General features: G+C 36.5%; 1 pseudogene; it reads right to left on the minus strand.

Moving 5' to 3' along the window:
* Positions 1-22,889: 22,889 nt before the first annotated feature.
* LOC148592899 (uncharacterized) lies at positions 22,890-23,949 on the minus strand (annotated as a pseudogene).
* Between the last annotated feature and the right edge of the window lie 2,618 nt (positions 23,950-26,567).

Genomic DNA, 26,567 nt, shown 5'->3' on the forward strand with positions numbered 1-26,567 from the left:
GCTGATCTGTCCTCTGATCCTTACCCAGAAGCTCTTGACTGCTTGTCTTTCTTTCCAAAGCACGGTTCCATTTCCTTAAGCTGCTTTGCATAGTGTGACTTCTCTGCCTGGTCTTCCTGAAGACACTTCCTTCGGGAAGACTAAGATGCCTGTCTTGAATAAACATGAATTCCTATCTTAACGAATTTTATAATGAAACAGTTTGATACATGGACCCTCATGCTACTTTAATGGTCCTCACATTAATGGTCACCTAGAATACTACCCTCTCTTCCTACAGAAGTAAAGAGGACAAGAGTTGCTCTTCATATCTTTCAAAGAACTAGCAGAAGTGTCTTTATATTAGACATTGATACTCTTTTTACCAAGGCAAAATAACACAGAATTTAGGAATGCTCAACCTAGACAAATATTAAATATGCTCCAGCAATGGAAAAAGTATGAGGATTAAACCTGTAATATTTTATTGGAGTTCACTGAAAAAAAATGTTCAGTGCTTAAATACATTTCTCTCTCAAGATTAATTAAATGATAATTACACTAATCTATTCCACTCAGGTGTTTATTCTGAATCTATGGACATCTAAGGAGCAATTTACATGTTTGTGGGAAACTCCCAAAATTGAAGTAAAAGTTTACGTGTAAGTTTTCTCTTCCACATGAAACAAAGACTATGTAATTGTTGATAAAAATTTGAGAAGAGTTAATGAAATTTATATGAGTTTCTAATTCAGAGTATATTAATGTGTCACAGTGGAAGTGCTCTTTAAATATTAAAATCCTGAAAATTATTCAAAAGCGTATGGTACATGCAAAAATGATTTTATCATCCAAAGCTAAAGAGGAGGCTGTGTGCTGTGACACTCTGGTGATAATGTGCACCATACTTTTCAAGCTTACAAGAGATTTAGACTCAGTCTGTCCCAGTCACAGGAGACAATTTGCAGTAAAAGCCAGCTGCAAAACATGGCTTCTTAAGGGGCACCCAGAATCAGCTGCAGTGGGAAAAGTCAAACAGCAGCGTGGTAGCACTGAACCACTGTGCTGGTGCCCCGAGAGCCTACAGATCCTGGATCTTCATTTTGAGCTGGTGAATCCAGTTATTATCCAAATGAAGAAAAACAGTAAGAACTAGGGGAACAGTCTTCTTACTGATTATATGGGGAAGACTGAATAATTTCTGAGCAATGCCAACAATTATAACAACTAAAATTTTGGGAAGGCAAAAAATTTATTTAGATTTTCAGTAAGAGTGGAACAGAATCCAGTATGTCAGTTGATTCTTTTCCATACTCACTGGTGTGATAACCAAGATTGTTATTTCTTATTCACAAGCTATTTAAGGTGTTTTTTACCATTTGTTATAAAGGATATTCTTCACTACAAAGAGCTTATAACTACACACAGCAGTTCAGCATTTTTATAATCTTAGAAATACTTTTGGAGAGAATTCTAGAGGAGTAGAATGAACAGAAGAGGATAAAGCTATAAATGAAATAGGTGGACTATAAAGCTATGAGAGCAAATACTGATTATTTTAATTGGGAAACAAATGGAGAACATATACTCTGCCCCAAAGACTGTGGGGAAGTTTGCAGACAGTTTGTATCTTAACAGAAAAAAACTCTTCCAGCATACAGTCAAGATAGGGAATAACACAGGAGACAACCAAGAGAGAGTTGAAAGAAGAGAGAGTACAGAGTCCAAGAGACAGGGGTTTAATTAGCAGCAAGCTAAATTATGCAAACACACAAAAGAGTTTTCACTTTAGAGCAACTCTTTACAGTTGGTTATTTTTTGTACTTATAAGTAAAACATGAAATAAGGATAGAAGAAATAATATCCAGATTAAATTCTTTGGTTCAATTAATGTCCTTTTCTGGCCAACTTAAGTAGTTTAAACTGGCCCAATGATGAAGTAAATGTTTTTCATCTACAGGTTAATAAGAAAAAGAGGGATGGATTATCACTATGCTTGCAAGTTTTGATACTTTTTAAGAGATATGCATGAGTATATCATAAGATAATTTTCAGGCAGCAAGGTAGAATACCTCTTAAAATCATTAGGATTGTTTGGGATATTATAATCCTGGAAGTGTCGCACAATAAGTGTGTAGAATTGAAAGTATAAGAAAACACTGATCGAACTGTACAAGAGAATCAGTAATTACAAACATCAATTATGTATATGTTCCAGTTGCTTGGGTGGTTTAATTGCTTCTAACAGTTGGTCATGTATAAGGATAAAGACAGGATAGGTAACAGGATTGGCTGAATTCCCCTGCCAAATATTTTTTAGCTCCAAATAGTCAATGAGAACAAAAAGGTAGATATGCAACAGTAATGTTTAATAAGATAAGGACATATTCTAAGAAGGAAGAAAGACCATTTGAACATATTAACAGACAAAAAAAAATTACTTTCCATTTGGGACCAGTATTGCAGAGTTAAATGTAGAAAAGAAGCTGCAACAGGAATTGAAAAAGTTTATGAGTACCAGCAGCTACAAATGTTAGATTTTCAGAGGTGTGAGAACAAGGAAGAGAGATTGGAAGAGATTTTTGGGGAGATATTCTTTTTGTGTTCAAATTTTTGGCTAACCAAAAAGAACATTGGTGCATAAGGTGATCATTTAAATTGCCAGTTAAAAATAATTGTTAATAGTGATGAAAACAAGGAAATAATAACAATATTTTATTCTTGTATTATTATTATTATTTTACTCATGATTCTCTTAAAGTATTGTTTTAGTAAAAAAATCAGAAATGGAGGAGAACACAGAGGTTTTGAAAAGTTGCAGCAGACACACACTGTGAAAGACAAAATTTTGAAAATGCAGATAAGATTACAGCCTTTGACATGACTAAACATTTCAGTGGACACAGTCTTTTTTCAGTAGAGCCTATATAAGGTATTTTTCTTGGGCTTGGTTTTGAATAGGAACATTAGTACCTGATGACTACCTATTTATTTGCAATTATACTGAAATATGCCAAAATGTTTACAGTAATCATAAACCATCCCTGTAATATAATTTCAGGATGATACAGGTGTGTACTCTGTGTGTTGTGTGTGTATGTATTTGCCTTTCCTTGAAAGTTTTATTCCCAAAGGATAGATGATAAATGGAACATTTATTCCATTATTTGAAGCAATAGTACAACATAAATGAGGTGTTGGCTAATCTATGATATTTGGTCATCAATTAATCATAAGGAATATGAGATAAGAATCTCATTATTTATGTTGATGTTTCTCCAAGAAAATAAAGAGAAATATAATAACAGAATTAGAGGACATTAATTATTTCTTTGGTAAATGCTGTGTTAAACAAAATGTTATTAGGATACTAAAACACTTATGATTAAGTACAAATTTAAACAAGACCTGATTTATCAGTGCAGTGTTGCTGAAACAACATAAAATAAAGGGTCTGCTAGTGTTTAAACTATATTCATACAATGGGCTGTTTTTATTTAAATGCCTCTGGGTTGGAATTAGACTTTACTCTGGCAGTTTTGTGGAAAAGGGGGAAAATTTTCACTGAGGTCCTGATATTGCTTCCATCAGAACTGATAGGAAATTTCATTTTTCTTAACTGTGACAGGACTGAGGCATTAAAAAGAGGTAAAATATTTATGTTAATTTAACTCTATTTCCACTGTAGTTCAGTTCAGAATTCTACTTTGATTTGGCAAAGAATTAACCATTCATCCTTGCATGCATCTAGGGCATAAGAATGGCCAAGCCTGCACAAATTTTGCATTTTAGTTCCTTGTTTATTTTCTAATTGTGCAAAAAAGAATCAGCCATTTGAAAGAAAGGGAGAATGGATGGTCCAAGGTCATTGGACTAGTAGAGAGGAAAAAGTAGTGATACATTGCGATGGTGACAGTGGTATGTTGACAACTGGGTGATGAAGAACGTCATGGAGTTCAATAAGGACAAGTGCAAGGTCCTGCACCTGCAGAAGAATAACCCCAGACACCAGTACAGGCTGGGGACTGACATTCTAGAGAGCAGCTCTGCAAAGAAGGGCCTGGGTGTCATGGTGGACAGTAAGTTGACCATGAGGCAGCAGTGAGCCCTCGTAGCCAAGAAGGCCAATGGGATCCTGGGGTGCATTAAGAAGAGCATCTCCAGCAGGTCGAGCAGGGGGATTATCCCTCTACTCAGCCCTGGTGAGGCCACATCTGGAGTATTGTGTCCAGTTCTGGGCTCTCCAGTATAAGAGGAATGTGGAGCTGCTGGAGAGAGTCGAGCGCAGAGCTGCAAGGATGATCAGGGGCCTGGAACATCTGCCCTATGAGGAGAGGCTGAGGGAGCTGGGCCTGTTCAGCCTGGAGAAGAGTAGGCTGAGGGGGAATCTGATCAGTGTCTATAAATACCTTAAGGGAGGCAGTGAGGGGGATGGGGCCAGCCTCTTTTCACTGGTGGCCAGTGATAGGACAAGAGGAAATGGCCACAAACTGAAGCATCGAAAGTTCCACAGGAACCTGAGGAAAATTTTCTCAACAGTGAGGGTGACAGAGCGCTAGAATAGGTTTCCAAGCCAGATTGTGGAGTCTCTGGACATCTTCAAACATCCACTTGAACATAGTCCTGTGCCACATGCTCTAGGTGACCCTGCATGTGCAGGAGGGTTGGACTAGATGACCTCTAAAGGTCCCTTCCAACCTTAGAGATTCTATGATTCTACGAAGCAAGAAAGCAGTGAAATAAATTAGAAAAGGGTTCATTTTTTTTGCTGCATTCACATACTGTAGCCTGGCTTTCGTTGCCCAAGGAATATGCAAGCAGATTATATCTGCCCTTTAGCAGGACAGTGAATGTAGTACTTCACTTACTTTGCTGTTATATATAAATAAAGATATCATAGAAAGTATTTTGGAAAAGATATTATTTGGATGATGGATTTTAAGTCATGAAAAAGCATGGCTGTAAGTTGCAATTTGAAGGTGTATACACACAGTGTTTTACATATGGTGTATGTGCCTGATTTATTGTCCTCTTATTGCTCACATTGAGATTAAAGTTGTGTGGAGTGACTAGCAACTGCTACCACTTTGAGTGGTAGAAGTGAAAATATCTAACAGAGCGACCAGCAAGCGACTGTTAGATTTTGAGACAAGTAAATAGGATCCTGAGCAATCTGAAAGACAATGCAGCAAGGTCCTACTTCTCCAGAAGGTTATTGATTTGACTGAATGAATTCAGATGAGTGAACCAACACCAAACTTTTGTGAAATTAATAAGCATGTCAGATGAAAAAAAAAATAAAACCAAAACCAAACAAGACTCAGAGAACCTTAAAATAAGTGTGGAACAGCAGGAGACTGAGGGATCTGGACTTGTTCAACCAAGAGCAGAGACGTCTTCAGGGGGGTCTACTACCAGTACCTGTGAGGAGGTCATTGAGGACACGAAGGCTCTTCACAGCAGGGCATAGTGGGAAAGCAAGAAATAATAGTCGCAAAACAAGGGAAGTTCTGACACTATTTAGACAATAACAGCAGCAACAACAAACTTATTACTCAAATAAATAATTGTGAAATAGAATTTTTAGTACAAAAAATGTTAATGATGTTCACTGTGATTTTTGCAGGAGGGGAGCTAAGTACAAATAGGTAGATAGCTTGTGTAGAAGAAATAGAAAAAATAAAATCTAAGTATTGGTACTCCATCTCTGAAAATCTATTCATTTCCCAAAAATTAGTGAATGCTTTGGCTAATTGCATATAAATCTGACAGACTAGATCTCAGAATGCTTATAAGTATTGTGATTATGAACCTCAGAGGAAGGAGAAACTCATATTATTGCCACCATGGTGGAGAAGGATGCACTGACTGTTCTAGCTTACCAGTTGATTAACCAAACGATGTACTGGCCGTCAGTGAAGCAATGAAACAATTGAACACCTAATAATAGAAAGGGTGTGGAACCTAAAGTGTTGCAGGGAGAAGAGTGATTATAGGATGTGTGGGAGAAGTAGGAAAACTATGAATGGGTGAGGATCTCTAAGAAACCATGCTATGTCTGTGACAGTGTTTAGAAAATTACTTCAATTTTTTACTGTTCCCTTCTTTGCTACTGTGAGCAAAGAAACTTTCAATAGTATCTTTGTGCACAGAATAATAGGAATAATTAAGAAACAGAATAATAAGAAAATACAGGTGATCTCACAGAGAATTTAAATGCTAGAGTTCACAAGCTTGGTAAGAGTTAGATACAAATCTTGCCTAAGTATGAGAAATGGGTTCATACTGCAAGTGTTAAATTGCTTGGTAAAAGGTACATTTTCTCTTTGCAGCACATACACACTGTTTGAGAACAACAACAAAAAAAAAAGCTCAAAAGCTTGATCATATAGATCCAAGATATTATGATACAAATTCAGAGAAGCTTGTGATCCTTTAGAAGATTTTAGAAGACTTTAGAAGATTTGTTTGAAAGCCTTGAAACATACGCTAAACATTTTCACTGCATTATATGGAAGTTAATGGAAGTTAGTTAGATTCTCCATGGAAATAAGCTAGGAAACTGCCCATTCTGCAACTATATGAAGGAGATATCCTTTTCCTTCTCTGTTTTCCATATTTAGTTGGAGGAAGCATTCCTTCTACACATGGCCAGGAGCATGGTAGGATCAGCTGGCCTAAGAGACTTCTTTTTCTATGCTTTGTTTGTGAAAATAATACCAAAGTATTCTCTGAGAATTATTCATGACTAAACGGTGGTGTAAGAAATGCTCTTCATTTCCTGCTAGAGAATTTTCTAAATCAATACACACAACATCAGCAGGAAAACTGAAGCGAGTCTTTGTGACTTGCAGATACTCAACACTTCAAAGCAAGTTTGCAGAGGATAAAAGCATGAGGAAGACAGATCAGATCCTTCAGATCCTTTCCTCCTGAGAGGACCAAAACTGAGACTTGTGAATGTGGCCTGTGCTTCTAAATTTGGCCATATCTGCTATCACTGGCAACCAAAGAGGAAATTTTCTATATTAGAGATATAAATTAAGATGTCTGAAGAAACAAAGATCATGCCCTCTCACTTACAGGGATATGTGTCTGAAAGTAACTTCCATTAGTTTCAATTGACTTGCCGAATAATACGATTCAAATTATACCCAAATCACATTTCAAGCAATAAAGGAAAGTGTTCCTGTTCCTTTTACAATATAGTCAAATCTTGTAACATAAAGCAAAGGTTTAAAACAGGTATTGGTAGGAGTTAAAATTTTTCCACTATGGCTTATGATCAACTATGTCACAGTTAAAAACATTAGTCTACTTTTCTCACCAATGTATAATGCAAAATCTGAATAGTCCTCATATTGTATTTATAGGAATATTCATATTGTATTTATAGGAATATAAACTGAGTTTGGAATATTACTTCATTTATTTCTCTTGAAATCATATGCTTGAACTCTTTCATACATAAAGTACTTTGTTATATTGTCATACTGCTAAGGCTGAGCACATTTGAGTTAGCCCATTGTTCTCTGAGAGGGAAGCATTTTAGTATACGTTAAAAATGTTTATGATCAAGCAAAAAATGTGTGAGTAAAATGAGAAGCTGAAATAGTTTCTTTATCAAAAGTTATCATTTTGAGGTATAAAGTTATCATTTTAGTTATCATTTTGTGCAATGGTATGCCCGTGCATGCCCCATTCTTCCTCTAGTTCTAAGTAAAAATTAATACAAGAATAAAGTTATTTTTTTCTGATTTTTCTTTTTGGTTTATTAAAGATTTCCTACATTTCCCACTTGACTTGTAAATGAACCTCCCTCATGAAAATTGGCAGTGTTTCATATTTCACTGACTTCATTTATTTGGTCCTTCTTCATGCATAAGGACCCTTGTTACCTCCTTCTCCACCTTCCCTTGCTTCCCAGGCAGTGGGTTTTTGCCATCTTACCATACCTACACACTTTGCTCTTGAACTGTCATCAGATGTTCCTTGACCTAATTTCAGCTCATAAATGAAGCTCATAAATTCAATTCTATCTGACCGACTGTTTCAGGAACCTTTTAGGCAGTACTTCATTTACTTCCCAGTTCTTCCAGTTACAGGAACATGGGACATAAATCTGAGGCAGTCCAAACCAGAGCTAGCACAAATTTGGCAGAAAACATTCACCTGGGCTTCTGTTTGCACTTCACCACTTAGGAATTACCAGTCTCATCAAAGCCTTTTATAATTATTATTGTTCTTATTTATATTTCTTTTTGGTGTCACTTCTACATTTCAAGACTGATTTGGGTGTAGAACCATGACAAAGAATAACAAAATATTCTTTTTTAAAAATAGACATTTTATTTGACGTGCTTAAACAATTCATTGTTTGTTCATTTTTGTTCTTAGTTCATTGCTAGCACATACACCTCCAGCCATTTAGCAGTAGTCTTCAGATGAGACCTTCCTCTGCTTTTGCCTCCTAACTCTCAAGATGCCCTGCCCCGAAGTCATATTTCATCAGAAAACTGCTTATAAGATGGCACTGAAACAAAAAAATAAGCAAAAATGCAAAAAGAGAGAAAGAATAAATTAATTCTAAGAATTAAAAGGATCATACGAGTACAGAATGAGATATTAAGATTTAATTCAAACACATAAAATCTTAAACTCAGCTCTATTATTATTTTCATCCCTAGCTATTATTTTCAGCTGAGTGCAGATGATTCAGAATAGGAGAAAAGAAATTAAATTAAGGAAAAAGAATAAGGATCCAAAAATGCTCCCCCCACCATGAGGTTAAATCATGAAAAATTATATAATATATTGAGGGAGAAGAATATTGAAACAGAAAAGAGTCTGGATGAGCTCACTAATTATTAATAAGCTTCCTCAAATTTACATGTTTGTAAGCAATCAAGAAATGGACCTTATTTCCAGCTTCAATTGAGAAAAATGCAAGAGTATTTATTTGATGCAAATGTTATTGTTTTCAACTGCACCATTCAGCACTCTGGTTATAGAGCTTAAATATAACTTTGGCCTTCAGCCGAGCAATTAATAGCTAGCAATTTGTTTGAATAATTTTGCTCTCTTCTGTGCATGAATTTTCTATGAGCAGACAGTGATTTTTCTCTAATTTATTCACTATTTTAAATTATTACCCAAATAATTTATTTAAATAATTCTTGGTTGGTAAATTACTTGGAAGGAGATCATTTCAGATGATGTATGTTGCCTAGAAAAAAAATATTTCCTACACAGGTCATTCTTCTACTGCTGAAAGATCTCTCTTTTTATCAGCAGAAGTAAAGATGTGCATTCAAATGTATTTAGAGGTCTACATCTGTAACTACCTGTTCTTACTGCTTTGCTGAATATACTGATTTCTATTAGCTGAGCAATCACATGGTTAGAATTTTAATGGCATTTCATTTCATTATTGTTGAATGGGGAGACTGAATTTTATGGAACTTGCAAATATAGTTTGTAACATAAGCCTAACATAACCTGTTCTGGTAAAGTAATCCAGAATATCTCATGTCCATACAGTTCTATGTATCATTCATTAACAAGTCAACATAGAATACTAAAATTAAATAATGTTATAATGATATGAAATTAAAACATCTCTCTCTGTATATTCTTTTAGATGCTATGCCTGCAGACTCTTTTTATTTTATTTTTTTTGGAAAATATCATTTCATTTTAACATTAAATTCAATATTTTTTAATGTTGCATGCCATTCTGTTGACTTCTTTGCATATGAAAACATGGCACAGCAATCGTTTCCATTAAGGGGGACCTCATTTAAGTCCTTATTCCAGTTTCCTATTACTTTAGGTTTTGATTCTATGCTTTAAAATATATATATATATATATATAACATGCCTCTTTTTGAGAAAGAACAGATCAGAGGTATTCTTATGCCTCAACAGAGGAAGGACTCTCAAACTGACTGTCTCCACTTGAGACTCCCAATCTAGTGCTCAGTGCACGCCCAGAAAACGACTACAAAGTGAGTTCTGTACGAAGCACATTGGCCATGCTCTTTTTCCCCCAAGATCTTGTAATATGGAAGGAGGTTATGAAACAGATATCTGAATGTCTGTAGGGTGAATGGGTCTCTCGCAGTTTCAAAGAACTAAGAACTGAATTATTCCCTAACAAGAAGGCCACAGCAGTACTTTTGGCCAAGCTTCAGAAAGAGCAATTCTTGCTCCCTCTTTTTTTAAGCGATAAAACTCAGTTTTCTCTTCCAAAGAAAGGATTCTAGGCTGTATATTTCAATCTGGTAAATATTTCCTCATGTAGGTTACAGTAGCTTCCATGCCTTTCCCTGAAGCATATACGTCCTAGACAAGCCTACCCGGTACTCTGAATCTACCTTATGCATCTTCCATTATAACTATTTCTAATAAAATAATTTTAAGGAATTTTTCCAATAGTTTTCTAAAACACCTAAAAATCACACATTGTGAAATTAAATATTATCTTTTGTTGATCTTGTACTTGATCTAGAAGCATTGCTGTTAAAGGATATGATAAAAGCAGAAGGCTCTTGTAGATTATATTATAATGATAAATATGAAATTGTATTTTTAGAAATGATATTGAAATAGTACAGGAAACTCAATAAGAGCATAAAATCTTCAATAGCATTCTGCTTACCTCTCAGCACAGCTCTGTGGTGAAAATCAATACAGGTGGATTCCTATTTTTCCCATCTTTTTCCAATTTTTCTTATCTATTCCTATCTTTTAGAATCCTCCAGATTACCCAGGATAATGTCCAACATCTCCAACAGTAGCTCATTTTACTCATGTTTTGCACTCAAACTCTTGTAAAGACTGTTTTGACTTGGCTCTGTGTTATAGGTGCAACACTCACAAATAGCAAATGTGAATGTGAGGCTATTTAGAACACTCTTGTCTTGCAGGTGAAAGAATTAAGAAGTTGTTCTTTTACAATGATTAAAAGGTATCTTCATGTACAACCTGAATGCGACTTCTATAAAATCCCATTATTAGTTCAGTGCAATAATACAATCACTGTACAGCATGAATTCAAGTTTAGCATACATGATTAATTGTTTCTTGCTGCTTCCAATTTATATCTTAAAGGGAAGTCTACCCTATAGAGTTCACTGTGTTCAAATAACACACCAATTAGCTTCTGTGAGAAGTTTCTGCAGTATCAAAAATCAAAGCCTTCCAGAGAAAATAATCTTCTAGCTTAGAAAGTTAGGGAAGAAGTCAATGAGAGGCCCTAAGGATATGTATGAATAATATTAATCTCAGTGTAAACACATTAAGTAAGTACAAAAGGAGTGTAGCCTCTGGATAGGACAAGCAGCAGTGTCTTTTGATGGAAGCTACTGAAAAAAAGTATAGACTTAAAAAATATTTAAACGATTAATATTAAACACTGCACACTCTGATATCTTTATACAAGATCTTTCGCTTCCAAGACTTCTGGATGCAGGGAGTGTGGTCTGAGTTGCCAGAGGAATGGATTTTTTTCTTTTCTTATATTTTTGTTAAGAATTCTTTATTCCTTTTTTTTTTTTTTTTTTTCCTTTAGTCATTCCAGATTTTTAGACACCACTAGACAATTCTGGAACATTCAGAAGGTGCACCTCCTGTCTGGTCTTTCACTTTTTCCTTCCTGCTTTAGCCTCATTGTAATCACTCATTAGAATCAAAAATCTTCTGGTTTTTCTGCTGTGAAAAGATTGAAGGAGAATGAAGTTTTCAGAATAATTTTCTTTTCACTATATACTTAAAGGCTCTTTGCATGGTAGATGTTAAGATGAAAACATTCCTAGAGCAGACATTAAAAAAAAAATCATTATCATAAGAAAGTTCAATTAGAGGATATTCATATCTAAATTTTAGTTTTCTATTGAAACCATCTCTACCATGGCAGTACTCCTTATTTAAGATATACAGAAGAGAAGTAGATACATGAATCTGGACAGAGAGGATCCTCCTCCAAGAGCCTTCTAGATACTAACCTCCATGACAATTTCACAATATAAGTATGAAATTTCAGGTTCTTAGTCATATACATGCAACACCAATTTCCCCCTGTTATCTTAATCCACAACATGTTTTATGCCTGTTGTTTTCTCCATATATAGCTAAGGAAGTGACTTTCATAATCCAAACATATTTTCTAACCTCTGTTCCCTTTTGTCTTGGTAGTGCTACCTGTTCTTAACTGTTAATATATTAAGTCCTGCAATATTTTATATGAATCAAACTGTTGTCAGATTACACAGCCTAGGGGAAAACGCTTCTAATACTACTAATAAATATACCATCACAAATATAGATGGAAAAAATAAATATCATTTTTTGTTGATGAAATGAGTTTCATCAATTGAAGCTTTTAAAGACATGTGTAAATTGTGCCCTCACCTCAATCTGTCTACTCAACTTTTACCTTTCTTTATAGAAAAACAACTTCAAAAGCAGTATTTTCCATGAATTGCTAAAGAAGGAAGCCCTGGTCTTTGAGTAAGTCTAAATAATCTTAGATTTAGGGTTGCTCTAACAAGGAATTAGTAAATGTGCATCGGTTAGATGTAGCTCAGATGGGTTTGCTTGTAAGGGAGAACCTACACATGTATATTCATGAAGGCATCCTCTCCCTAAACTCTTGAACTCTTGTTCCTACCAGTACAGGAAGTTAATCCTGTAGGGGTATGTTGCAGTCAAGCAAGAATGGTATGAACCTCCAGAAGGCATTTCAGAGAGTTCAGATTTGTCTTCTATTCTAACCAGCCCTCTTAGAAGAAACTAGCTCATCCTTGTGTTGGAATATGTAAAAACAGAACTGTCACAAACAAAAGCCAATTGCCAGCAAACAGCAAATTTGGAGATGTGTTCATGGATAATTATTCTTAAATTGAGAGAAAACTGACTCCTTTTCTGTTTGTCAAGCTTCCTTTTTTTCCTTTTTTTTTTTTTTTTGGCAGATGACTATAGGAATGGACTTTGCTTTTCATGAAAATTGAAACAAACCTCTGGCAGATGGCACACTAATGGTGAAGTGAAGGACACCAATCCACCGGGAAATATAAGTCAGAAGATTTCCTGTTCTTAACCAGTCCACGTATCTGGAGGAGCAGAGCTGCTTTAGTTGCTTAAGAATTTCCTGTAGGTCTGGAGCAGTCAGGATTGGAAAACATGTTGTGACAGTGATTTGGTAACACTTCTCAGCAGAGCCTAGGCAATTTAAAAAATCATTGTCTTTCCTCAATAGAAAATGGAAGGTCAAGTGGTATCATTCCTGTTATATGTCGATTTAAGCCCTTGGGTGATTTGCAGTAAATTTACTTTTCCTGCTCCTCAGCTGCTTGAAGCATAGGATATATATATATTTTTTTTTCTGGCAGATGTTACATTAGTTTGTATAGACCACCACAAGGCATTTCTTTTAAAGGAAAAATATTTTCAATTACACATAAAGTAAAAGATTTACCTGTAGTTTTCAATAAAGCAAACCGTGATCTATTGCAGACTGCAGAGCATGGTCTCTTACTTTACATATTCAAGATACAATCTATTTTCACAGTTTTCCGATTCTTCATATCCTATTATGTCTGTATTAGCTTTCAATTACTTAAGGTTTGTTCTTTGCAAACTTAAGATGCCTTATAACTCTTTATCTGAATCCATAATACCTGGGTCAAACATTCCATTACTGTGAGAAATAGAAGAAGGTCACCACCTTTTATCTTCAGGTTTCCAGCACATCAGCAGCCTGTTTCTCTGCTTTGACTTGTTTGCACCTGTACAAAATAGGATTAAAAGTACTAGAAACATTCACTTTACATGTGTGTATGATCCCACAAAGCGCAAAGCAAAATGCAAACTCAGGAACAAAGTTTCGGCTTTACTGAAAATGTGCAGTTACATTAGAGACCTATTTTGTGTCTCTTTAAGAGGTTAAGGTAAGCAAACTCTATTTTGTTCATTGTCCAATGAACAAATAGATTTCTAAATAGATTTTGTGTTTATCAGATAAAACCAATATAATTCCCTCCTGCCAGTATATTAAACCATGGATTAATATCATTTGACAATTTACTAGTTCAACCTAAACAAATTAACAGTTGCTGAAATTGATTTAACTGATTAATTGATTTAATAAAAATGACACCATTTAAATGTACTTATAAGATTTCTCCAATTTAACTGGTCAGTTCCCAAATAGAATTTTTTAAGTGGTATAATATTTTAATTTAAATCTTCTCAGAGATAGATGCACAGATAGAATTTTGAGGAAAGCAATTGTGAAAATTTTATTTTATACTGAATTATTATTCTGTTTCCTGTGTATATTTCTTGTGAATTTCACCCCTGGCTTGCACCAACTAACAAAGTGGATATTTATAATGTATTTACGATTGTTTACAATTCCAAGAGAAGGATCAGACACCCTAATAGATTACAGCTATTTTAAAAGGAATGGAAATAAATTGGTCCTTATGTGTTTTACAGAATACAGCAAAACTAAATTACATGTGAAATTGCAAGTGAAAGGAGCCAGTAGCTATCTGAAACACAGACATTCCTGGCAATCCCCACAGTTTACTGATCAACTAGTTAGAGACACATACTGTTCTTTGGGAAAAATCCTTAATTGTGCCTGCCAATCTGAGTTTATCACATTGTTAAAGCTGTATTAAAGAACCGCTTAGCCTGATATGCTCCTTAGTGTAGATGACAGGGGAAAGGCTAAGAGACATCGCATTGTGCGATCAGGACAGATCTGGAGAGGGGGTTCATATCCATACAAATACAGTATGTTAATTTCTATGTGCACAGTAGAGAATCAGTCCTCTCTCAAACAGCTTTAAGAAAAGGTTGCCTTAAAAGTTGTGGCTTTCATAAACCTTGGCTTGATTCACCACATTCTAACTGACACTCTAATATGATAGAAGAAAAAGATTTTGGGAGTGGAAATTTTAAGTGCTGAGGTCACTAATGATAAGACCTTGCTGAACGCATCAGATTCTTTGGAAACCACAATAACGTTACTTTGTCTCCTAATAACATGAAAGATACCTGAGATACACAAATCGACATTTTTATAGCACACTCTTCATGTTGGAGTGGTCAAATCAATCAAAATCATATTTCTTTACAGCTGAATTGCTCTTTTTCGTGCCACAAATTGTTTGGGATCACTCATGCTTTGAGAAACCTATGTTTTCTCATTTCCATGTAAGTAAAATGAGGATGAAGTTTAAAAAAAAAAAAAAAAAAAAGGAGTCCTATAATCTTCCCCTATGCCCTTTCCCACTTTCTCAGTCAACTGCTTCCTTAAAATGGTAATTCTCAGCACTGCTGGCTATGCCCTTTAAAAAAAGATCAGAAAAAAAAAAAAAGTGGAAAATGTCTAAATCTCCTCAAGAGTTATTGCCCTGTATGCTCCTTTTATTCAAACAAAGCTACAAAATAAAATACAAAGCAAGGGAAAAAAAGGAAAAAAAGAAGGAAGAGCTACTCTTTCAGCCTCAACACCCACAGTTGCTCTATGTTTATTTTTCAAAACCTTTTTCTTGCTTCACCTGGAAACAACTGCCCCAGAAATAGAAGCTAAATAAAACATTAATAGGTCACAAAAGCTGTCAGAAACCAGTCTCTCTTCTCCTTCAAAATAGCTGCTGTCCAGTGCTTGCTATTGATGTCTGCCTTGTGCATGGTTCGCATGTTTGAACACCCCGCTGGCTCACAAGGGCAGAGCAGCAGGTTGAGCAGAAGGAGAGCATGACTTATATAAAGGCACAAACCAAACAAAGCTGGTTAGCCTAATTTTAAGCTTACAATATCTGAAAATTTCTATAAAATATATAGCTCTAAGTTTCTGAAAGTGTAAAGTATTCATCACATTTTAGCAAGTGCTTTAAAAAGTTTGTCTCTTTTTAACAGTTAATTATTATTGTTATTATTATGCACCTATGAATAAAGGAAGCATATATGAAATATTTTAAACAATGAACTTTGTATAAATCAGTGCTTGCAATAATGGACACAGCCTTTTACATAGCTGCAATGGACTTCCAGCCATTTGTAACCTCAAAAACATGTAGGGTATTTATGATCTTCAATGATGCCTTTTAACATAATTGCTAGAAAATTTGAGGCATTTTCAAAGAAATACATAAATAGAAAAAATACTGCAGCCTATTATGGAAACCACACAAACTCTATATATAATTGCCTGCTTCTTCGTTTATGTGTGGCCATTTTTTCACAACATCTGTAGTAGAGAATTCATTGAAGTGAAAATACTTGTGTTCTTTTGTAATTTTCAAGTTAGGCAGTTCTTAGAAAGTATATTATACTTACTCTTGCAATTTTCACTTAATGAAGATTCTTAAAAAGTTATTTGCTAATATTCTTGAGCAACATAGTACCAAGTTTTCTAAACAAAGTTCTCGGAATCAAAATTTGTTATCCATGAAAATCTCTCAGCTTTCTTGTTTAATATCTCACTATATATCTGAATTGTTAATGATGAGGTCGAACACCATTACCAAAGATATGCTATACTGGCTGGTATCCATATTTATTTTAAGTGAATCAGTTTTAAATTTTTAGGTTTTCCCAAGGAAAACATATTTTTAGGGAAAATGATTTTTTTATCAATTACAAACCTAACCAAATGTGCATATGTGTCTGTATACACACACACATACCTTGCTTCACTGTTCCTAAAATACATTATATGCATACACTTGTGCATATTGTAAATGCTTGTAATTGGCTAGCAACAGCTGAGATGATAGGTAAAAATCAGATCCTTCTTTTTCGAATGTTTCTACAACTTGAGCTAAAGAATTGGTTACTAGTGTTGGTGCTTAAAGAGAGATTGTAGATTATACAATGCAGAACTAAGGGATTTTTTTCTCCCTTTGGTGGAAAGCAGTGTCATACAGACAAAGACCCCAGCTATACGACCTCTTAGCTAAGGGAAATTCACCCCTGTACAGTCTGAAAATGCTAACAATTACCATTTTAAAACTGGGCTCACAGAAGTTCTGCTTATCGTGGGCTTTTCGGCCTTTCATGCTGATCGCACCATTAGGCTTCTGAGCTCCTTATACGAAATCATACCGTTATCACGTAAGCTAAAGTAAAATCTCCAGTAGGGATCACATACCTAGCTCAAATGTTCATAATGCTTAGATCCAGTAGAAACATAGACACGATGTCACATAGACGTTACTGGAGCTATTAAAGTGTCAACTGTTGTAGCTAGGTTGCAGAACCAAACACTGCAGACAAAAAGTGCAGAATGGCAAAGTGATTTTAAGATGGAGTCAAGGTTAAGAAGAATTAATATCTTAATGTTGAAATATTTTCACATAAGTGATAGCAATTGGAAGAACGATCATCAAATCTAGGAAATTCATGATTTAAAGTTTAAGGAAAATCCTAACATATTAAGACAGACATGTACAGTCAAGCCTGATTTGGCCTTGTGTCTGATATCTCATGATTTCACAGAATAACAACACCATCGTCATTCTAGTACTTTCTATTCTTACCTGATTTGTAAAAGCATGTATTCTTTTTTTAGACCAAGATATCAAATCTCCTACTTTCTTTCTCCAGCACTTTTACCATTTTACAACAGCTGCGTCTGGGGCATGGTGCCCAAAGTAGCATGTAGACACAAAAATTGTAAATGGCAGTTACTATTCCATTAAATGCTCCTTAATAAAGTGTTACAACAAACAAGACCACTTTCCCTTGCACATGCAAGAGATTGTTTTTATTTACAAACCACATGGAACGTAATCTCTAAGGAAGGTAATCTTTGAGGTCAGTTGACTACATGAATTTTCTGTAACAGCACAACGGTAAACACTCCAGATTTAGCTGAGTTCTTTTCTTTCTATCTGTACTCTTTTGCTCACATGAATGAAGTATAACGAATGCCAATGGCTAACTCACTACAACCTGCTTTCTTGAAGTTCTGTTTATGCACAAAATGTCCCCATTCTGAACTCTTTGGAAAAGTTGACAGATTATATTAATTCATAGCTAATACTATTTGTGAAAAACAACAGACAGGCAACACAGAGATTTTGTTTCCTTAGCTTTTTAGCTTGATGTAATTTCTGAACTAACTGTTGAATTTACTTGCAATTTTTACAAGGCTTATTCTGTCCTCAATTTGTGAATGGGGAAAGTTCAAGGAAGATGTGATATGTTTTTCTACAAAATCTAAACACTTAGTCTTTGATTTAGGAGTAAAATAGAATTGTAAAAATCTCTCCTTAGTACAAACCAACATGTTAAAAAAAGAAATGGGACAGACAACTCTTTATAGTCTCTTTCTAGTGCTGGCCCACATGAAAGCTAATAATCTACTATTGCTGTCAAATTATGCCAATTAACTTAAGCAGCAGAAGCCTAAGAATTAAAGATTTCAGTTCTGAAATGTAAGTGAAAATATGATGCTGCATAATGGCATTTTTTCTTTTTTTTTTTTAATAGTAGGAAAGTGGGTGTGTTGGGTGCATAAACCCATATATAGTGTTAATATACATTCTTTATATAGCAAAGATGTCTCCTAACCAGTCAGATAATGCCCACTTAAGATTGTTGTGCATAAATGTGCACAGATTTTATGTTTTATTCCAGTGTGTTTTGTGCCAAAACTAATTATATGCCTATGTAAACACACTTCCATGACTTCCCACAGCCATTCATTTCCATGAGTGTTGTAGATCTGTAGTTTTGATACGTGTATCAACAATGCATGAGGCCCTAGAAATTGAAAGAATGATTCCATGGTTAAGCTTATCAAAAAACACATTCACCAAACTTACTATAACTGTCTTTTCTGAATCACAAGCAGGGTTTGGACAATGCACAAAAAACGGCCTATAAAATCTCAAAGTAAACAAAGGAGAAAACAAAATATTGGCTATTTGCTCATTAAGGAAGCAGATATTGCGTGCAGTGAGTGTAAGGGGAATTCTATACAAATTATTGTTTGCCATGCTGTAATTTTGGTCTATATCATAATACATTTGAAGTATATACAGCAGAAAAATTAAGCTGGTGAAAACAGTCTTAATTTAGGCAATCTGTATTTTCTTCTGATTGATAGTATTTTTTTAATTGAGTTTTCTTCCATAGGTTCTTGTGTATAAATGGTTATAGTAGGTAGATGATATGCAGTTCTATGCCAGACTAACACTTCAAATACATATACTGGAGCTTTTAGCAAGAAGGAAATGCTGTGAACAGAAGACCTACCCGGACTTGCAATTTTTCTTATGGCCTCTTCTAATCTGCTATTTTGATTCTTTGTCTGTCTGATATTTCTTCATTAAGAATTGAAAATGCAGGCAGAAGAGAGACTGCATTATATCCTGAAACTTACCTCATGAAAATATCTTCATTTGCAAAACTCAAGAGTCACCAAAAAAAAAAGAAAAAAATTCACCAGCTGTGGAAGGCAGTGGGAACAGCAAATTTATTTATTTATTTTTCTGATGAGGAGACCTTGGGAGCTCCAATACATCAGACTCAGTGGACTGGTGTTTATAATACTGTATTGGAAATAAAAGCCACATCTCTGCAACTTAACAGCCCAGAAAGACCAATTTAAAAACAGTTGCTCATTTGTAAGTGTTGTGACCACTGTGCTATTTGGAATCATTACAAATATATCAGAAACCCAGTGCTACATCCTTCTGTGCCAGAATTTTGCTTCTAATTGATACATTTATACAGCATACAGGGAAAACAAAAATTGGCAAATGTGTTAGGTTTTTTAGTATGTTGAGGGCAAAAGTGGAACTTTGCAAAAAGCAAACAATGCGATAGTGTGATACCTTGCAACTGAATCCGAACATGTAGTTAGATCATATTTACATTTTCTGTTTAAGATTGAAAGGCATGCATATCTCTTGGAAGGCAGAACATGAGTCCAGTCAGAATATGATCTTCTCTCTAGTATTACCTCCCTCCTTTCATAATTTAAGTTTCACTGATTAGCACATAAATGTTTACAACTTTATTTCCTGAGCATGTCTCCTTATTTCTTGCCATGTATAAATGACAAAATGCTGAAGAAACTATGAGCACTGTGCGGTGTCTCCTTTTGTTTTTTGCACAGTTAAAAACTGTGAAATAACTATATAATTCCATTAATAATTTTCCTTCATTTTTGTGTTGTAGTTTAAGTCAAATTAGCAAAATGTTACAAAGGCTGTTCCACCTTAAATCTTAAAAATACTTTAAATCTTAAAAAAATAGTATTTTATTACTCAGTCATACAGGAGTTAATAATGCACATTATTAACAGAAATGGGTAGGACCCATCTTTCAAGCAGTGAGGAGTGCTGGGTGAGCTCCTGTGCAGAACTGCGTCCCAGGCAAGTGTCACCCCAGGGACTTTCTTGGACAGATGTTTAAGCTCCATCATCAGCTTCCACCCCTCCAGGGATGCAGGCCACCAACCCCAAGGATCCTGAGGCAGGTAACTAAACAGGCTGCCTAGAGAACTGTTAATTACTCAATAAGCAACATCCCAAGCTGCTAAATGGCTCTTTCTGCCCCCAGGGAGAGCCTGCACCTGGGGTGTGTCAAAGATAAATGTCTATTAAGATCTGCCTGGGGAGGGGTTTAGCCTGGGGAGATCAAACTATTTCTTTTCCCCCTTTTTGAGAAGACAGGCAGGCTGATGTCTGAACAGATATCATGTTTCCTTCTGCTAACTCAACAGGAGCAGTGGATCATTATGCAGTTAGTGCAGCCATTCTGCTTACATTAAAGGACAGCTCACATCAGAGATAAAAATGGGAAAAAAATAATTTCCTCCTTTGGCAACTTCAGCTATGATATTAAAAATCACAATGGGAACTTGAATTATAGAAAACGTACAATGCACAAGTGAAAAATAACTCAATAAAATATCTATCCTAAAACAATATGGAGTATATTACAAAACTGGATACTGTATTGCTTTTCCTTGAATAGATGGGGGCTCTGCATACTGTGTATCAGTGTATTTCTATTTTGAAATAAATAGTTGCTATAAATTCTTTATGCTGTATATTGTCACATGAGAAATACATACTAGAAGTAAGCTTCATATGTATATGTAAAGGGAGAATACACATATATTCACACTGCCAAAATGAGAGAGGGGTAACATGACAAAATAGATAAGCAAGGTAACTTCCCTACTTGACTTGTCAGTGAAGGAAAAATTAATTTACATTAGAAGTTAAATAGTTAAATATAGTTTTATAGAGACAACTGTCAATGCACATGTAACCTTTTATTTATTTATTTATTTATTTATTTATTTATTTATTTATTTATCTATTTTCAGATAGTTATCAGCTATCATCTGTAAGAGACTGTTACGGATTGTGTTTGTCTCAGCATTGTTGACACACCGTCTAGCTGAATGATGCCCCAGTATCTTGTCTCTGGGAAGACCAGCTCAATATCCCAAACAAGGACAATATCTCTCCCATTTACACTTCTTAACCCCGGTATCTTGTCTCTGGGAAGACTATAATATCAGCTATCTACTTGACCTGTTCTGTACTTGACCTGTACTGTCGTGTCCAGTTCTGGGCCTCACAGTACAAGAGGGACGTGGAGCTGCTGGAGAGAGTCCAGCACAGGGCTACAAGGATGATCAGGGGCCTGGAACATCTGCCCTATAAGGACAGGCTGAGGGAGCTGGGCCTGTTCAGCCTGGAGAAGAGAAGGCTGAGAGGGGATCTCATCAGTGTCTATAAGTACCTCAAGGGAGGCAGTGAGGAGGATGGTGCTGGCCTCTTTTCAGTGGTGGCCACCGACAGAACTAGAGGTAATGGCCACAAATGGAAACACCAAAAGTTCTGCATGAACTTAAGGAAAATTTTTTTAACAGTGAGGGTGACAGAGCACTGGAACAGGCTGCTCAGAGAGGTTGTGGAGTCTCCTTCTCTGGAGATCTTCCAAACCCGCTTGGCCGCAGTCCTGTGCCACGTGCTTTAGGTGACCCTGCGTGTGCAGGGTGGTTGGACTAGATGACCTCTAGAGGTCCCTTCTAACCTTAAGCATTCTATGATTCTATGACCTCGGCATGCTGTCTCTGGGAAGATCAGCTCAAGACCTGACTCAGCAGTGCCTACCAGAGCAACTCACATTCCAATCGGGTGAAGAGGAACATCAAAGCACCGCACACATGACACAAACAACATGTACCAGAAAACTTCTAGAAAGTAGGAGGACTCTTTGAGAAGAGGCACATAAAAAGAGCATATATTCCACCCCCCTCCCCCCACCACCAGGTGTGTGCAGAACATCACATGCACCAAGATATAAGGCTTTTTTCCTTGAACATCACCTGCACTGAGGCACCGAGGCACCGAGGCACCTGTACCTGCACTGAAGTGAAGCCAATGACACTTAGCCGGACTGGTGGTGGTGGTAACTATAATCTTGTTGCATCTCTCCTGCTTGCTTGCTTATCTTTCTTTCTTTTTCCCTTCTTCTCTGGCCTATAACGCTTATGAGAATAAAGCTAACAAGGCTGTATGGCCTTTGACCCTGTTTGTGTCCAAATCTCACTCTTAGGATCGTATCAAAACATCCTCCAACACTGGATCGGGACATTTTTATTGTTGCCACGGACAGCATGCCTGGAGACGAGAATGCTGTGCTATCTTGTTGTGAAACTTTTCGTTAGCAGTTGGTTCTTCAACATCAATTAAAAAGGTTACTGGTCTTTTCCTTGGTCCTACAGCAATGATAATCAATAAATCTTCTTTTGTATTGCAAGTGAGTTGTCTTACAAACATCCATCGTCTGCCTTCCCGTTCATCCTCAGTGAGCGGACGGATTAGTTTCCTGCCATTATCTCCTTCTCAGTCAACTCCTCCTCAAGGTCTTTTAAGGGGTGGGGGGTCACTGGGGGTTGGTCTGAAAGCAGCCCTTTGCCCTGACCATTCCTGCACTAGTTGTTCTAATTTTTTGGTTGAGAGTCCATCCATCAAATCCTGGGGAATACCTTTCTGAAACCCTAGCAACCACAGCTCCTGTCAAGTTAGGGGTCTCTCTCTCCCAGAATTATGATCTCGGATTGACTCCAAGTCTTGGCACTTCCTGGGGGATGATTGCCGCCCACTAACCCATTCTGCAGCTCATACGACCCTGGTTTCAGTTCTTCGGGACAATCCGGCAATAGGGCCATATTTTCTCCCAAAATTAATCAACTCCTGGGCTACCCTCCCCCCATGTCCATACTTTCCTCTCTGGCCACCGATAGTCAGGTGTTACTATCCCCTCCAGAGCAGCCATAGTTCTTTCTCCATCAGGGTTTTTTTGAATCCTCTCTTGTAATTGAATCCCAATGGGTTTCAGGGAGTCAGGAAGTCCTCGTATCAGGGAAGTCATCCTCCCTGGGTCCACAGGCAGCATCACTGGGGATCCCTAGATGGGCTTCAGCTCCCGATCATACATCATTTGGAGACAGGCTGCCTTTTGCACACTTTCCACTAACTGATCCACTGTTCCTGTTATGGCAAGGGGATCTCCCCTCTCCAAGAGGTTCAGCCCTCTGGCCCAATATGCAGCTCTCTGAATCAATGACCATGGGGCTCGGCAATTGCTGGTGGTCAGAAACACACCCAGACCCCCAGACCCTTCTGCTTCTTTCTCTGACAAGATTCCATCCCCTCCTGACAAAGACACTCTCCACACGTACTCTGCCTCTGATTCCTTTGCAGTTCTTGCAAAATCTTTTCTCAGCTTTGCTAATTCAGTTGCGGTGAATGGGACTTCTTTGGTGATAACCTGAGGACAGTCATCACTATCGTCCTCATACACATACTCTATTTTAATCAGCGGACACACATGGTGGGGGGGAGGGCTATCTACAGCTTCTTTGGCTTTCTGTAAACCTCCTTGGGGATAAATTGCTGTATCCCTTTCTCTGCACATGTCATTCCTACTTCTGACGGTGCATCTACTTCCCTCAAAAGTTGATCCCCAACTCTTTCTTTAATACCATGTTTTGGTTCCTTTCCTCCTCCAACCATCGCTTGTTCTCCTGCTTGTTCTCCTGCTTGTTCTCCTGTTCCTGCAGAGTGTTCAGTGCCGCTTGCAGGGGTTCTAACAGAGTATCAGCTTGACAAAACTTCTGCTTTCCCTCTTCCACCACATCTGCCAGGCTCACTCGCAGCGCTGCACAAATTATAGCTTTTGCCTTCCCCCTCTTAACCTTAGCTTCTTTCTGCAACTGTCTTCCACACACTGTGGTTGAGACCAATGGTTCTTTGCCCAATCTGTCCCTCGGGTGAGGGGTGAGATCTGTGCACCTCTAAAAGATCATATAATTTCTCAATTCCTTCAACCCTAGAGGGCACATTATCACAAGCATCAGCTGCCTGCTGGGTGGCTATTTTCACAACAAAGAGGTTATCATCCTGAGAGGGTCACACCTTAATATCCAAGTTTCCCCTATACGCTCCCAGGAGACCACAGTTTATAATAACGCAAAAGTTTCACAACAAGGTAGCACGGCACTCTCCTCTCCAGGGATGCTGTCCGTGACGCCAGTAAAAATGTCCCGATCCAGTATCGAGGGAGGTTTCAATACGATCCCAAGAGTGAGATTAAGACACAAACGGGGTCAAATGCCATACAATTTTGTTTGCTTTATTCTCATACAACCTTGTTAGCTTTATTCTCATAAGCACTATAGGGCAGAGAAAAGAAGAAGGGAAAAAGAAAGAAAGATAAGCAAGCAAGCAGGAGAGATGCAACAAGATTATAGTTACCACCACCTTCAATTGTATCTCACTAAAGACTTTCTTTTCCCTTATCTTCTGCACTTTAGAAACCAATAAAATTAAGCAATGGACAATAAACATTCACAGTATTTCAGTCAGGGGAAAAAAAAACATTTACTTGAAAAGGTAAGCCTACAGATTTGGATTTATGACTTATTTTTCAAGTAGTTTCTACTAATAACATATACTCTCCTTTCACTGTAACAGCAATTAAATGGTAATTTCACTTCAATAACAAATGCTTCTGAGCACATGCTGTAACATATGAACATTTTACTCACACTGTCTTTTCTTTTTCATTGTTATAATTGCTGAAAAGATAGCCACTTCTCTTTTTTGATGAGTTTTGGGACTTGAATCAGCAAATAACATTCTGACTGGTTGATTAGTTTTAAAGGCAGCTGGTCAAATCATCCAGTGGAGCATGCAAAGTCATTCACAAGTAATATATCTTACTTTTCTCTTATTCAGTCATGCATCCATGATTCATGCATTCAGTCACAATCTGTTCATTACCGTGTTACTTACGATTCCCATAACAATCATGCTAGGTGCAAGCTGGAGTCTGTGATGGTAAATTGAGGACCATTTCTTGCACTCTGTTAGTTCATTCCAAAATCAAGAAAGATCTGTGATTATTCTGTTTTTCTTCTCTTCAGGATACTATCAGCATAACTACACAGTAATCACATGTACAGTGACAGAGTCAAGAGATCTTATCTGTATTTACCTCAAGAATCAGAAAGTATTCAAATAGAAAAAGTCAGATTTATACACATGAAATTAAGTGTTATTAATTATGTAAGACTTGTACCAATTGCTAGAGAATCAAGCATGGTCACATATTTGCCAAAATTCTATAAAACAAGCAATGCATTTTAAAATTCTCCTTTGTAAAGTTTCTGTTTTGGTGTGGAGTAATAAGCTGAATTTTAATGAAAACAATTTAAATTATTTTGATATCTCTATCAATGAAATGTCAGATTTCCCATAAGTTTATTATGGAAGATGCTCACTTCTTTTTTCTTTGTATTGTGCTTACATTGAAAAAAAAAATGTGAAGGGGACTACGATGCACCTTGCTCATGGAGGTTAGCAAGCCTTCTTCAACAGCAACATGCAGATTCAAAGGGCTGAGCTTTGAATTGTAAAAGGAAAGATAGGTGCAGAATGTAGGATGGTCCTTATTTCCAGATATCTGGGAAATTTGATCTGTATCTGAAGACTTTATGTGTTAGTTATTTCTTTTATTTGTCTCTCATTAGCTCTTTTCTAACATTATAGATATAATAAACATCTTCCATCTCCAGACTTTAAGCAAAAATGTAGTCTGCAACAAGATCCTTGATTTTAGGTCTCAGAATGAAAAGGTTTATTATTTACGACTTTTTCTACTTATTACTGAATTTAAATTTGCTTATGCCAGAAGACACCAGCCTAGATTCTGAACTTGACTTCTACAATATTAAAGTATATAGAAAAGATTCTCAAGAACTAGACAAAGAAAAAACATACTAGTTCACCTTAATTACACCAAGGGACAGCTGAAGCTGTAATATAAGAGAATAGAATTCTAGACAGAATCCTCTGATTTTTGCGTTAAAATACCCCAGAACATGAATACATTTTTAATTCAAGAGGTGGAATAATATAGTTACTGAATCTTCTCAGCTTAGTTTTACTCCATACCTTTCTTGTGCATGTGAATATAATCCAGGAAACAAAGGAAGGCTGAACAACTTAAAATTCAAGATCTGAAATAGTACC

This window comes from Tinamus guttatus, unplaced genomic scaffold (genome assembly GCF_059628265.1).
Source record: "Tinamus guttatus ecotype Peru unplaced genomic scaffold, ASM5962826v1 Tinamus_guttatus_pri_ptg000489l, whole genome shotgun sequence".
In the NCBI taxonomy this organism is placed as follows: domain Eukaryota; kingdom Metazoa; phylum Chordata; class Aves; order Tinamiformes; family Tinamidae; genus Tinamus; species Tinamus guttatus.